The 13,578-nt window shown below is 45.5% G+C and overlaps 2 long non-coding RNA genes across 5 annotated transcripts in view; both read left to right on the top strand.

The window, feature by feature from the left end:
- The window catches only part of LOC148113042 (uncharacterized), an 88,195-nt gene extending 75,516 nt beyond the window's left edge, over positions 1 to 12,679 (top strand). Inside the window, exon 2 of the long non-coding RNA XR_015728568.1 lies at positions 11,454 to 12,679. This is a non-coding gene — a long non-coding RNA (uncharacterized LOC148113042). The remainder of the gene's footprint in view (positions 1 to 11,453) is intronic.
- Positions 1 to 13,578, top strand: part of LOC117678153 (uncharacterized) — a 560,714-nt gene that overhangs the window by 495,201 nt on the left and 51,935 nt on the right. The gene's annotated exons all lie outside the window — the stretch shown is intronic.

The following is a 13,578-nucleotide window of genomic DNA, read 5'->3' as shown; positions in this document are numbered from 1 at the left end:
CCTCCAGAAATCGTGGGCGCTCCATCACTGGAAAGAGAGGAGGGGGAAGAGAAAGAGAGGGAGGGAGAGAGGGGGGAGGGAGGGAGGGAGAGAGAGAGAGAGAGAGAGAGAGAGAGAGAGAGAGAGAGAGAGAGAGAGAGAGAGAGAGAGAAAGGCAGAGAGAGGAGGGAGGAGTGAGAGAGGGTGGGAGGGAAAGAGAGAGAGAAAGAGAGGGAAGGAACGAAAGAAATGATATTACAAAAGTTTTTCTTTTTATTGTTGCTAAACGTAATATTTCAAAAGCAGGGGGGAGGAAAATGAAGGGGCATAAAAGTGCATTCATCACGTTTTTCTTAGAACAATTAGCTGAACTCTGCCTTGTTTATCATTATTTTAGGTAGTAAAACCTCAGTATTCAGGATAAATATAAGTGGGTTTTGGGTTGCAGCGTGGGCACTCTAAAAGGTTCCCCATCACTGGTACAGGGTCTCCTGCTTGATCAGGGGGCTGGACTAGAAGACCTCCAAGGTCCCATCCAACTCTATTCTGATTCTAATCGATTCCCACAATCGATTCCTTTGAGCAACATTCAAGACCAATTGAAGGGCTCAGATAGCAGGGATTGGATGGATGATGATAGGAGCTGCTTTCCGCTCAAAGGACAGAGAATGGGGGGAGCGGGAGGGGGGGCAGGAGAGAGAACGAGATCAAAATCCGGTTTGATCTCTTGCATCTTCGGATTAATTGTCCACTGCAGGGAGAAACGGCGCTTCTAGAAAACATCAGGGAAACACCACCATGAGATGCAGGCGTGAGAAATTTAAAAAAAAAACCAAAAAAATTCCATATTCGGGGAAGCCACCTGCGATCGCTTGAATGGCTTGGTTTTAAATCTGTTCGTAATACGAATGTGGCTGCTGAGAAAACACGATAGGCTGAAATGATAACAGGCAGGGTAGAAACAATGCTGAGTTTTCAAGCAACCCGCTGAATTTCCTTTAGGAATTAGGGGACGCTGCAAACTTCCGTGTCCTTAGCTGAAACGACGTGGCTGCATTCACACAATATTCCTAACCCGATGGATGAATTAGCACATTTTCTGGATTTACCTCATATCTCGAAATATACTTGGTATATTTGGTAGTACAGAGCCTTGGTAGTACAGTGGTCTAAAGCACCCTGTTATTAAGACCAGCTGCCTGCAATTACTGCAGCTTCGAATCTCGCCAGGCTCAAGGTTGACTCAGCCTTCCATCCTTTCTAAGGTAGGTAAATTGAGGACCCATTTGTGGGGGCAATAAGCTGACTTTGTATAAATATACAAAAGGATGAAGGCTATTGCTTAGCGCATTGTAAGCTGCCCTGAGTCTCCGGAGAAGGGCGGCATATAAATCAAAATTTTAAAAAAATAAATAAATAAAAATACTGCTCAAAAAAAATAAAGGGAACACAAGCAGAAGACATCCGAGATCTGAATGAATGAAATAGCTTTATTAAATACTTTGTTCTTTACATGCAGTAGTTTATACACTGCTCAAACAACTAAAGGGAACACAAAACTACTGTATGTAACGAATGAAGTATTTAATAAGGCTATTTCATTCATTCAGATCTCGGATGTCTTCTGCTTGTGTTCCCTTTTTTTTTTGAGCAATGTAGATTAACTAAATACTCAGGATTTGCTTGTCATATTCAGCCAACTGCCCTCCCCCCCAAAAAACCTCAAAAACTCTCCCCAAACTTAGTGTGTATCATTCAAGAAACCAGTAGGTTTTTAATTGACTTGATTTATGTATTAGATTTTTTATTTATTTTTTATTTTATATCCAATTTATATACCGCCCTTCTCCCTGAGGACTCAGGGCGGTGTACAGCCAAATAAAAACATAAACTACAAACATTAAAATACTATTAAAAAGATATATATATAAATTTGGCCCCGTAATTAAAAAACAATGACAAACCAGTTAAAAACATTTAAAAGTGTTAAGCCAGCCTGGCTTGCTGAAAAAAGAAAGTTTTAAGGGCATGGCGGAAGGCACCGAGGTCTTGGATTCTCCTTACCTCTGGGGGCAGTTGGTTCCAGAGGGTGGGTGCCCCCACAGAGAAGGCCCTCCCCCTGGGGGTCACCAGCCTACATTGTTTGGCTGATGGCATCCCGAGGAGGCCCTCTCTGTGGGAGCGCACAGGTCGATGGGAGGCCGTCGGTAGCAGCAGGCGGTCTCGAAGATATCTAGGTCCTATGCCAGATTATGTATTTATACACAATAAATACATTTGTTTATGTATTTATGCATTAGATTTCTATCCTGCCTTTCATTCAGTTTACACAACAGCCCTTCCTCTCTCCAACAAAAACCCCGTGAGGTAGTTTTGACTCGGATAGCGTCCCAAAGGTACTTTTTACAAGAGGCAACTGGACTTTCTTGTTTTGCTTTGAAGACGTTTCGCTTCTCATCCAAGAAGCTTCTTCAGCTCTGACCCGATGGAGGGGAAAGGAAGGATTTATACTCCTTGCAGACAGCCGGTCATTTGCATCCTTTCAGAGAGTCATTGAGGCCACTTGGAGGTTTATCTGTGTCAGCTGAGTAGTGCACATGGGTGTGGAGCCTTCTTGGAACTTCTGAAAGGACTGTGTTGTAAACTGGAGATAAATTTTGTATCCCTCCACCTCTGTCACCTATCTCCAGTCTAAAACACAATCCTTTCAGCAGTTCCAAGAAGGCTCCACACCCCTTTGCACCACTCAGATGACACAGGTAAACCTCCAAGTGGCCTCAACGACTCTCTGAAAGGATGCAAATGACCAGCTGTCTGCAAGGAGTATAAATCCTTCCGTTCCCCACCATCCAGTTAGAGCTGAAGCAGCTTCTTGGATGAGAAGCAAAACGTCTTCAGAGCAAAACAAGAAAGTCCAGTTGTCTCTTAAAAAATGCACCTTTGGGACAACCATGACCTGGATGACTGAGAATCTCCATAGCTTTGGCAAGGAGGGTGATTGGCCCAGTGAGCCTTGAATCTGGGTCCCTGTAGGCCAGCCCACCTCCCACCCCCATTGCTATACCACGCTGGCTCAAAGCCAGTTGGATAAACCCCAGCAATTCAATTTTTTTTTATTTCTGTGGAAAACAGAACTGGATGGGCACTTAGGAATTCGTATGTTGGCCGATGCTTGATGCACATTCCTGGGGAGATATACGGATCATGATTTAAAACAAAAAAAGTCTAAATGGTGGTCAGGATGGGTGAAATCGAAGTTCCACCTCTTGGGTATGCCCGACGCAAATTAAAAGGCGCAGAAGGTCAGAGGCGTTGTTGCCCATCTCGGCTCCGTGGCTTAAGACACTGAGTTTGTCGATCAGAAAGGTCGGCAGTTAATAATAATAATAATAATAATAATAATAATAATAATAATAATAATAATAATAATAATAATAATAAAATTTATATATCGCCCTACTCCCGAAGGACTCAGGGTGGTGAACAGCCAAGATAAAATACACATAATACAAATGTGAAAAACCATTTAAAATATATTAAATACCATGGCCCGAAAACAAATTTAAAACACCCCAATTTATAAGACAAATTTAAAATTTAAAATTTAAAACGATTTTAAAAAGAGGTTAGGCCAGGCCAGCCTGCTGGAAAAGGAAAGTTTTAAGGGCACGGCGGAAAGCGCGCAGATCCGGGATCCGCCGTATCTCCAGGGGGAGCTCGTTCCAGATGGCAGGTGCCCCCCCAAAGAAGGCTCTCCCCCTGGGGGCCGCCAGTCGACACTGTTTGACCTACGGCACCCTGAGGAGCCCCTCTCTATGAGAGCGTACTGGTCTGTGAGAGGCAGTTCAGCGGGTTCGAATCAGAGGCGGATTTCAGCAGGTTCTGACCAGTTCTGAAGAACCGGTAGCGGAAATGTTGAGTAGTTCTGAGAACCGGTAGTAAAAATTCTGACTGGCCTCACCCCCATCTATTCTCTGCCTCCCGAGTCCCAGCTGATCAGGAGGAAATGGGGATTTTGCAGTAACCTTCCCCTGGAGCGGGGTGGGAATGGAGATTTTACAGTGTCCTTCCCCTGCCACGTCCACCAAGCCATGCCACGCCCACCAAGCCACACCCACAGAACCGGTAGTTAAAAATTTTTGAAACCCACCACTGGGTTGAATCCCTAATACAGCTCTCCTGGGTCAGCAGGGGGTTGGACTAGATGACCTCCAAGGGACCCTTCCAACTCTGTTACTGTTACTATTATAAGCACCAAAGCCACGAAGGAGAAGCTTTGACTCAAACCCTTTTCCTGAACCGCGGGAAATCACAGGTTGACCGCTTCCCCGTACCAGGCGGAGGGGCTTCCCAGCTTGAATGTCCAAGAGGGCGAGGCTGGGACGGCGAGCGCTGGCAACTTGGGTAAAAAAGAGCCTGATAGTACAGTGGACTAAAACACTGTTATTAACATCTGATGCTTGCAATTACTGTAAGTTCGAATCTCCCCAGGCTTAAGGTTGACTCAGCCTTCCATCCTTTCTAAGGTAGGTGAAATGAGGACCCAGTTTGTGGGGGCAATAAGCTGACTTTGTATAAAATATACAAAAGAATGAAGGCTATTGCTTAACGCATTGTAAGCCGCCCTGAGTCTCCGGAGAAGGGCGGCATATAAATTAAAAGCAAAAAAAAAAAAAAAAAGTTTCCCGTCTTTTTTTAAAAAGCCCTCTGGGGTGATAGGGGGGAGGGGAGGAGGGGAGGAGGGAGGGGAGGATCGGTTCTCACCCCTCCCCGGTTAGGAGGCTCCGAGGAGCAGCAAAGCGGACAGAGGATTGGTGGAGGGGGTGGGGGGGGGGTTCAAAGCCGGGGCGGCCAGCCTTAGTAAGCCCAGCACAGGAGTTCACACGATGATCGGGTGACCGAGAGAACAAGGGGCCCATTTTAATCAGGGGGGTCTCTTTCGCCGGGGGGAGATCCGAGCTCCCTCCCTCCTGGCTCTGCCATTGTGCTCCGCGCCCCCCACCCCCAATCTGGAAATGACAGCTCCGTCAGAAATCAGCGGCTGCCCAGGATGGAGTTTCACCGCTCTTGTCTCCGCTGCCGTCCTACAACGCTGGAGACTCCGCTCTTACGTTAGAGAAGGGTCTCAACTCGGACACATTAAACATCTGTCCTCTTCCTTCCCCTCCTCCTCCTCCTCCCCTTCCTCCTTTCTCTTTCTTCCCTTTCCTTCTTCCACTTCCTCTTCCCTTCCCTCTCCTCTTTTTTTCCTCTCTTTCTTCTCCTCCTTTCCCTTTCCTTCCCCTTCCCCTTGTTCTCCTCCTGCTCTTTTTCCTTCTTCCCCTTCCCTTCCTCCTTTTTCTTCTCTTTCTTCTCCTCCTTTCCCTTTCCTTCCCCTTCCCCTTGTTCTCCTCCTGCTCTTTTTCCTTCTTCCCCTTCCCTTCCTCCTTTTTCTTCTCTTTCTTCTCCTCCTTTCCCTTTCCTTCCCCTTCCCCTTGTTCTCCTCCTGCTCCTTTTCCTTTTTCCCCTTCCCTTCCTCCTTTTTCTTCTTTTTTCTTCTCCTTCTCCTTCCCCTCCCCTCCTCCTTTTTCTTTCTTCCCTTTTCCCTTTTCTTTCTTCCCTTTCCTCTTCCTCCTCTTTTCCTCTCTTTCTTCTTCTCCTTTCCCTTTCCTTCCCCTTCCCCTTCTTCTCCTCCTGCTCCTTTTCCTTCTTCCCCTTCCCTTCCTCCTTTTTCTTCTCTTTCTTCTTCTCCTTCCCCTTCCCTTCCCTTTCCCTTCTTCATTTTTCTTCTTTCTTTTTCTCCTCCCCCTTCCCTTTCTCCTCCCCTTCTCCTTCCCTTCCCCTCCTTTTCCTTCTTCCCCTTCTCCTTCCTTTCCTTCCTCTTCTCCTTCTTCTCCTCTTGCTCCTTCTCCTTCTTCCCCTCCCCTTCCTCCTTTTCTTCTTTCTTTTTCTCCTCCCCCTCCCCTCCTCCTTTTTCTTTCTTCCCTTTTCCTTTTTCTTTCTTCCATTTCCTCTTCCTCCTCTTTTTTCCTCTCTTTCTTCTTCTCCTTTCCCTTTCCTTCCCCTTCTCCTTCTTCTCCTCCTGCTCCTTTTCCTTCTTCCCCTTCCCTTCCTCCTTTTTCTTTTTCTTTTTCTTTTTCTCCTTCCCCTCCCCTCCCCTCCTTTTCCTTCTTCCCCTTCTCTTTCCTTTCCTTCCTCTTCTCCTTCTTCTCCTCTTGCTCCTTCTCCTCCTTCCCCTCCCCTTCTTCCTTTTTCTTCTTTCTTTTTCTCCTCCCCCTCCCCCTCCTCCTTTTTCTTTCTTCCCTTTTCCCTTTTCTTTCTTCCATTTCCTCTTCCTCCTCTTTTTTCCTCTCTTTCTTCTTCTCCTTTCCCTTTCCTTCCCCTTCTCCTTCTTTTCCTCCTGCTCCTTTTCCTTCTTCCCCTTCCCTTCCTCCTTTTTCTTTCTTTCTTTTTCTCCTCCCCTTCCCTTTCTTCTTCCCCTCCCCTTCTGCTCCTCCTTTTCCTTCTTCCCCTTTTCCTTCCCCTTCCTTTCCTCCTCTTTCCCCCCACCCAAAGTTTTTTTTTTTACAAACATATGAAATCAATGCGTGAACAGCGTGGCCCCTGAGTGTCATACATCTAATACAAATAAAACTAGTAAAATCCATCATAGTTATTACATCCAATCAACTTATATATTTCTAATAATGGTACACAATTATAACAAATTGCAATTTGCCATTATTCAATTATCCCGTGTTTTCTCTTATTGTTGCTTTATTTTATTATATAAACGGGTCTACACTAACATTCCCCTTTCTCTTATTTCTATCACTTATTCTAACTTTCAATCATATCACCTGTTACTGAAAAAAAAAACATTTTCTTTCTTTCCTCCTCCTTTTTCTTCTCTTTCTTCTCCTCCTCCCCCTTCCCTTTCTCCTTCCCTTTCTCCTCCTTCCCCTTTCCCCTTCCTCTTTTTCCTTCTTCCCTTTCCCCTTTTCTCTGGAACAGAGGCAAGAGCCTAGAAGTTCCGGATAGAGACCCAGCGTTTGACTGGTCTGTGCCATCCTCAGCCCCCCAGCCTGCGTGGGCCCGACTCAGTGGTGAAATCCAGATTTTTTTTTTACTACCGGTTCTGTGGGCGTGGCTTGGTGGGCGTGGCAGGGGAAGGATACTGCAAAATCTCCATTCCCACCCCACTCCAGGGGAAGGATACTGCAAAATCTCCATTCTCTCCCCACTCCTGGGGCCAGCTGGAGGTGGCATTTGTCCGTTCTCCGAACTACTCAAAATTTCCGCTACCGGTTCGTCAGAACCTGCTGGATTTTTTCACCCCTGGCCCGACTGCTTCCCCGGTTGCCTGAATGGGCTTCTTCCTCTCTCATTTCTCCGAAACACACCTACTTGTGGACCTGGGTAATAGGAAAAATGGCAGGGAAAACGTTTCCTTTCGTCCGAATTCAATGGGGTTGCTGTCAGCCATGCAGTTTCTTCCATTCTCCATTCTCATTGTTCGGGCCACAGTCAAATCAAGCTATGATCAAATGGCTCGCTCGGAGGGAATTTTACCCTTTCATGTCAGAAAGTTTTGCCCAAAACTGAAGTTACAAAGGGACACAACCCCCCCCCCCCTCATCTCGCTACCGGCGTTTCTCCTTGAGGAGAGCATTGTATAGCAGGGATTTCTTGTACTTTTTCTAAAGGGGTGGGTGGGTGTTTCATATTGAATTGAAACTTTAGCTGCGGCTCTCGGTCTGCCTAAAAAGCAGCTGATTCATTAGACGGGTTTTTTTTTTTAAAATTTGATTTATATGCCGCCCTTCTCCGGAGACTCAGGGCGGCTTACAATGTGCTAAGCAATAGCCTTCATCCTTTTGTATATTTATACAAAGTCAGCTTATTGCCCCCACAACTGGGTCCTCAATTTACCTACCTTAGAAAGGATGGAAGGCTGAGTCAACCTTGAGCCTGGCGAGATTCAAACCTGCAGTAATTGCAGGCAGCTGGTCTTAATAACAGGGTGCTTTAGACCACTGTATTACCAAGGCTTTTACCAAGGTTATTCCCTGGCTTTTCCTTTCCCTTTCAAGACCCCGCAGACTGGCGCTAATAGAAAGATTCCTCTTTCGTGGCTCGTTCGGAATAATTCCAGCTGGAGCAAAGGACGACTCAAGGCGATCAAAAGATGGGCAGCCTTTCAAAGGGCTTTTCACCGACTCCCATTCCCGGCTACTGAGTCAGAGTTTTGCACATAGCTATGTCCACCCCGTCCCTCCAGAGAGAAACCCTGGGACCAGTGATGAAATCCATTTTTTTAAAATACCAGTTCTGTGGGTGTGGCTTGGTGGGCGTGGTGTGGCTTGGTGGGTGTGGCAGAGGATGAATACGGCAAAATCTCCATTTCCTCCCCACTCCTGGGGGAAGGACATTGCAAAATCTCCATTCCCTCCCCACTCCTGGGGGAAGGATATTGCAAAATCTCCATTCCCTCCCCACTCCTGGGGGAAGGATACTGCAAAATTTCCATTCCCACTCCACTCCAGGGAAGGATCCTGCAAAATCCCCATTCCCACCCCACTCCTGTGGGAAGGATCCTGCAAAATCCCCACTTCCCTCTCCATTCTGGGGCCAGCCAGAGGCGGTATTTGCCGGTTCTCCAAACTACTCAAAATTTCTGCTGCCAGTTCTCCAGAACCTGTCAGAACCTGCTGGATTTCACCCCTGCCCGGGAGGAGAGCCATAGCCCTTAGGCTTGTATACTGCTTCACAGTACTTTATACAGCCCTCTCTAAGCGGTTTACAGAGTCAGCATATTTGCTCCCTGCCCCCCAACAATCTGGGTTCTCATTTTACGGACCTCTGAAGGATGGAAGCCTGAGTCAGACCTTGAGCCGTCAGGATCCAACTCCTGGCAGTGGGCAGAGTTAGCCCAACTGTTAAGTAATATTATTACATTGCAGTAATAAGGGACATGGTGGCTCAGTGGCTAAGAAGCTGAGCTTGTCGATCAAAAGGTCAGCAGTGTAGCGGTTCGAATCCCTAGTGCTGCGTAATGGGGTGAGCTCCCCTTACTTGTCCCAGCTTCTGCCAACCTAGCAGTTCAAAAGCACATAAAAAATGCAAGTAGAAAAATAGGGACCACTTTTGTTGGGAAGGTAATGGCATTCTGTGTGCCTTTGGTGTTTAGTCATGCCAGCCACATGACCATGGAGACGTCTTCGGACAGCATTGGCTCTTCGGCTTCGAAACAGAGATGAGCACCGCCCCCTAGAGTCAGGAACGACTAGCAAATATGTGCAAGGGGAACCTTTACCTTTACTGCATTCTAACCATTGCGCTACCAAAGTTCTTGGAAAAGACTTAGACTTAGAATAACTTTATTGTTACTTTGAATGTACACCAATCGGCATACATTAAAATGAAATTTTGTTGTATACAGCTCTCAAAGGGTCTCCACCTCTAATATACACTACATAAACATAACTAAATAAATAAATAAACACAAAATTATGCATATACCCACATATATTATATGACACGGTGAAACAACACAGTTTAGTTCGGATGTATACATGTACATGGCGAGAGAAACAAATCTTGCGAGTTTACCAAACGGATGGCATAGGGAAGAAAGCTGTTACAGAATCAGGTAGTTCTGCTAGAAATACTTCAAAACCTCCTCCCAGAGGGGAGAAAAAGAAACAGATTGTAAAGTGGGTATGCAGGGTCTCTAACAATACTTTGAGCTCTAAGCACATAGTGCTTATAAGCAGTATCCTGAATGACGGGAAGTGAGCTTCCTATAATCTTCTCGGCTGTCCTCACCACTCTCTGTATGGACTTTCTATCTGAGGCAATGCAGCCACCAAACCAAACAGGGATGCAGTTTGTTAAAAAGCTCTCAGTTGTGCCTCTGTAATGAAAAAGATAGAAGGAAAATCTTTCTGAAGACTGAATGGAATAGCAATAGCACTTAGACTTATATACCGCTTCACAGTGCTTTAAAAGCCCTCTCTAAGGAAGTCAGCATATTGCCCCCGACAATCTGGGTCTTCATTTTACTGACCTTGGAAGGATGGAAGGCTGAGTCAACCTTGAGCTGGTGAGAATCAAGGATCCTAACAGAGAGGAGAAAAAAATGGGGGGTGCTATTAAGGTCAAGAGTAGTGCCCCCTCCTCCTCTTATGGTGTTGGAGAGGTCCCATTACCTGCCAGGGCAAGACGAAAGTTGTAATACTGGAAGTGCTCACCTTACGACCGCAGTTGAACCCAACACGTCCGTTGCTACGTGAAACATTCGTTAAGTGAGTTTTGCCCCATTTTGCAACCTTCCTTGCTACCGCTGTTAAGTGAATCACTGCAGTGGTTCAGTTAGTGGCGTGGTTGTGAAGTGAACTTGGTTTCCCCATTGACTTTGCTTGTCGCAAAAGGGGATCACACGACCCCCGGGACACCGCAACCGTCATGTATGTGAACCAGTTGCCAAGCGTCTGAATTTTGATCACGTGACGGTGGGGATGCCGCAATGATTGTAAGTGTGAAAAACGGTTGTGAGTCACTTTTTTTCAATGCTGTTGTAACGGTCACTAATTGAATTGTTGTAAGTTGAGGTCTACCTGTATAATATCCAGAAGTTACTAGTTGGAGAAGATAGGGGAATTGTGGTCAGTTATTTACAAGAGTTACGGGTGCCTTTTTATAACATTACTATAACTTGTTCTACAACAGGAGAGCCAGTTTGGTGTAGTGGTTAAGGTGCTGGCCTAGAAATAAGGAGAACGTGAGTTCGAATCCCATTTTAAGTATAAATGTCGGCTTGGTAACTTTGGGCCAATCACCAGCAGACTGTGAGTTCTAGTTCCGTGCTAGACATGAAAACTGATTGGGTGACTTTGGGCCAATCACCATCAGACTGTGAATTCTAGTTCTGCATTAGGCATAAAACTAATGGGGTGACTTTGGGCCAATCACCAGGAGACTGTAAGTTCTAGTCCTGCCTTAAGCATGGGAATCATTTGGGTGAGTTTGAGTCAATCACCTGGAGACTGTGAATTGTAGTCCCACTTTAGGCATGAAATCTGACTGGGTGACTTTGGGCTGATCACTGGGAGTGTGTGAATTCTAGTCCTGTCTTTAACATGAAAGCTGGCTGGCCAATCATTGGGAATGTATGAATTCTAGTCTACCTTAGGCATGAAAGCTGGCTAGGTGACTTTGAGTCTCTCAGCTCAACCCACTTCACAACACCTGTTGTTGTGAGGCAAATAGGAGGAGGAAGGAATATTCTGTATGCACGCCACCTTTATTTATTTTAAAAACAGCAAAAGTGCAGTGAAAATAAATAAAATTGCTAAGCCTGGTTACTGACGTTGCCTATTTACCAGCTTCACACATTATCTTGAACCATAAATTAACCAAAGGGGCCTAGAAATCCATTGCCAAACTAACCAAGCTTAGCATGTTGTGGAACTGCCTTAACTACACTTTTACACGATGCATTTATGTATTTACAGGAAACAAACCAATCAGAATGTTTGTGGTCACAGCATTCTATAAGCAAAAGACTATGAACATCTTCTTCTTCTTGTGCCATATCCATCATTGGACGTTGGAAATCATGTTGGCGATCCTATTTTTATCAACAGCCGCACGAAAAAAGTGCTGCTGAGTTTTGTCCAAACCGGTCCCTTAGATTTTGAAGCCATGATGTTCTTCTTCTGCCTGGACCTCATTTGCCTTCAATCTTTCCCTGGAGGATTAAGTGAAGCATGCCGTATTTTTCAGACATCACATGTCCGAAATATTCTAACTTTCGCTTTTTAATGGTTTGGATGATTTCCCTTGGCTTTCCCAGATGGCTTATCACCTCCTCATTTTTGACTATATCAACCCAATTTATACGTAACAGCTGCCTATAAACCCACATTTCAAATGCTTCTAGTCTCTTCAAGTGGCTGTCCGTCAGAGACCAACTCTCCACTCCATAGAGCAGGATAGAAAAGCAGATAGTAACATCTGACAAGCTTGATTTTCAATCTTAGGCTTATGTCATGGCTGCAGAAGACATAAGACTAACTTAACTATAAACATAGAGAAGTTAAAAAAAAAATCCAGACAATTAGTTAATCCGGTTGCTGCAATTATGCCATTAACCAATCCACTCTCAGGATGTTGTGGTCTGCCCGCAGCCCGCAGAGCTGGCAGTGGAGTCAGACAGCAATGAGGCTGAGGAAGAACATGGGCCAGTCCTGGAGGCTGGGGAAGGCCCGGATGAGGGCTCTACGTCAGAGGCAGAGATGGGGCCAGGGACATTGGGGAGTGATGTGCGGACTCCGGAGCCTCCAGAGGCTGACAGTAGAGAGGCAGAGGAACAGGAGGAGCCTGTTCCTAGTGCACGTATGAGAAGAGCTGCCAGAAGGCAGGAGCAGATAAAGCAGAGAGAACGACTTGGGAGTAAGGCCAAGAGATGATTAGCCCCTCCCATAAAGCTTAAAAGACCAGCAATGGCTCTTGGCCTCTTTGCCGGAAAACAACATTGAGAGATTTGCTTCTTGTTTCACTGTATTCATTTCTTGTCGGCGGCTTCTGCTTCTGAACTTTTGCCAAGAAAAGCCTTTGCCTAATTATCCCAAGATCAGTGATAAACTGAGGAATGGTGTTTTGAAGAATTTGCTTTAATTTAGTGTGGAATGAATTAATTAATTCTCAGCTGTTCTAATAAAGTCTGTTTGTTTTTGAACCGTTTGTATTTAATACTGACTACTTGGGCCGGGGTCACAACACAGGAGCTGTTTCTTTGACCAATAAGAAACCAGCTTCTCTGGCAGTGAGCTTTCATGCATGTCTCCCTAAACCAGGTAATAACTTGCAGCCTATCACCTACAGCAGGGGTCGGCAACCTTAAATACTCAAAGAGCCATTTGGACCCATTTGCCACAGAAAAAAAAAACACCGGGAGCCACAAAACCCTTTTGACATCTAAAATGAAGATAACACTGCATATATCATTTTTTACCTTTATGCTATGTATAAAAAACCTTATTTATCCATGGTTGGCCTACTGGGGGTTGAAAAGCTCAATAAATTGCGTGCCGGCGGGTGTCGCACATTGACGGTTGTGACACATATTTTGAATGACGGGGAGCCGCAGCAGAGGGATGAAGGAGCCACATATGGCTCCAGAGCCACAGGTTGCTGACCCCTGATTACAGCATACCAACTATGAATTAACCTAGATGATTCCTTCCCATAATCCTGAGCCTCAAGCAGGATGTCTTTTTGTCCTGGCATGCTGATTACATAATGGACTCAACTTTCATGCTAAGGCAACACCCATCACAGGTTACGTCATCATGAAGGAACTTTCCACGGTCCTCCAACCTTTTATTGTGGCAATAGATCCATAAGGAAGAAGGCAGACCTTAGGTTGTTGCAATGATAGTTGAGTGACACTTAAATCACTGGTGACTAAAGAGCAACTCACGGTGTCAAGAGAGAACAAGTTGCTTGTTAATCAGAGCTGGAAAGTTTGCACACTCTTTGCGGAGTTGCCTAATAGCGCTTTGCCCTAAGAGGCTGTTCTTTTGTTTAAAGCCAAGACGGTCCAAAATGGGTTATGAATATATCTACTATTCAGCT

This window comes from Pantherophis guttatus, chromosome 6 (assembly GCF_059756535.1).
Source record: "Pantherophis guttatus breed Tessera chromosome 6, ASM5975653v1, whole genome shotgun sequence".
Classification (NCBI taxonomy): domain Eukaryota; kingdom Metazoa; phylum Chordata; class Lepidosauria; order Squamata; family Colubridae; genus Pantherophis; species Pantherophis guttatus.
The sequence above is the reverse complement of the archived record's forward strand: the minus strand, read 5'-3'. Positions and strand labels throughout refer to the sequence as shown.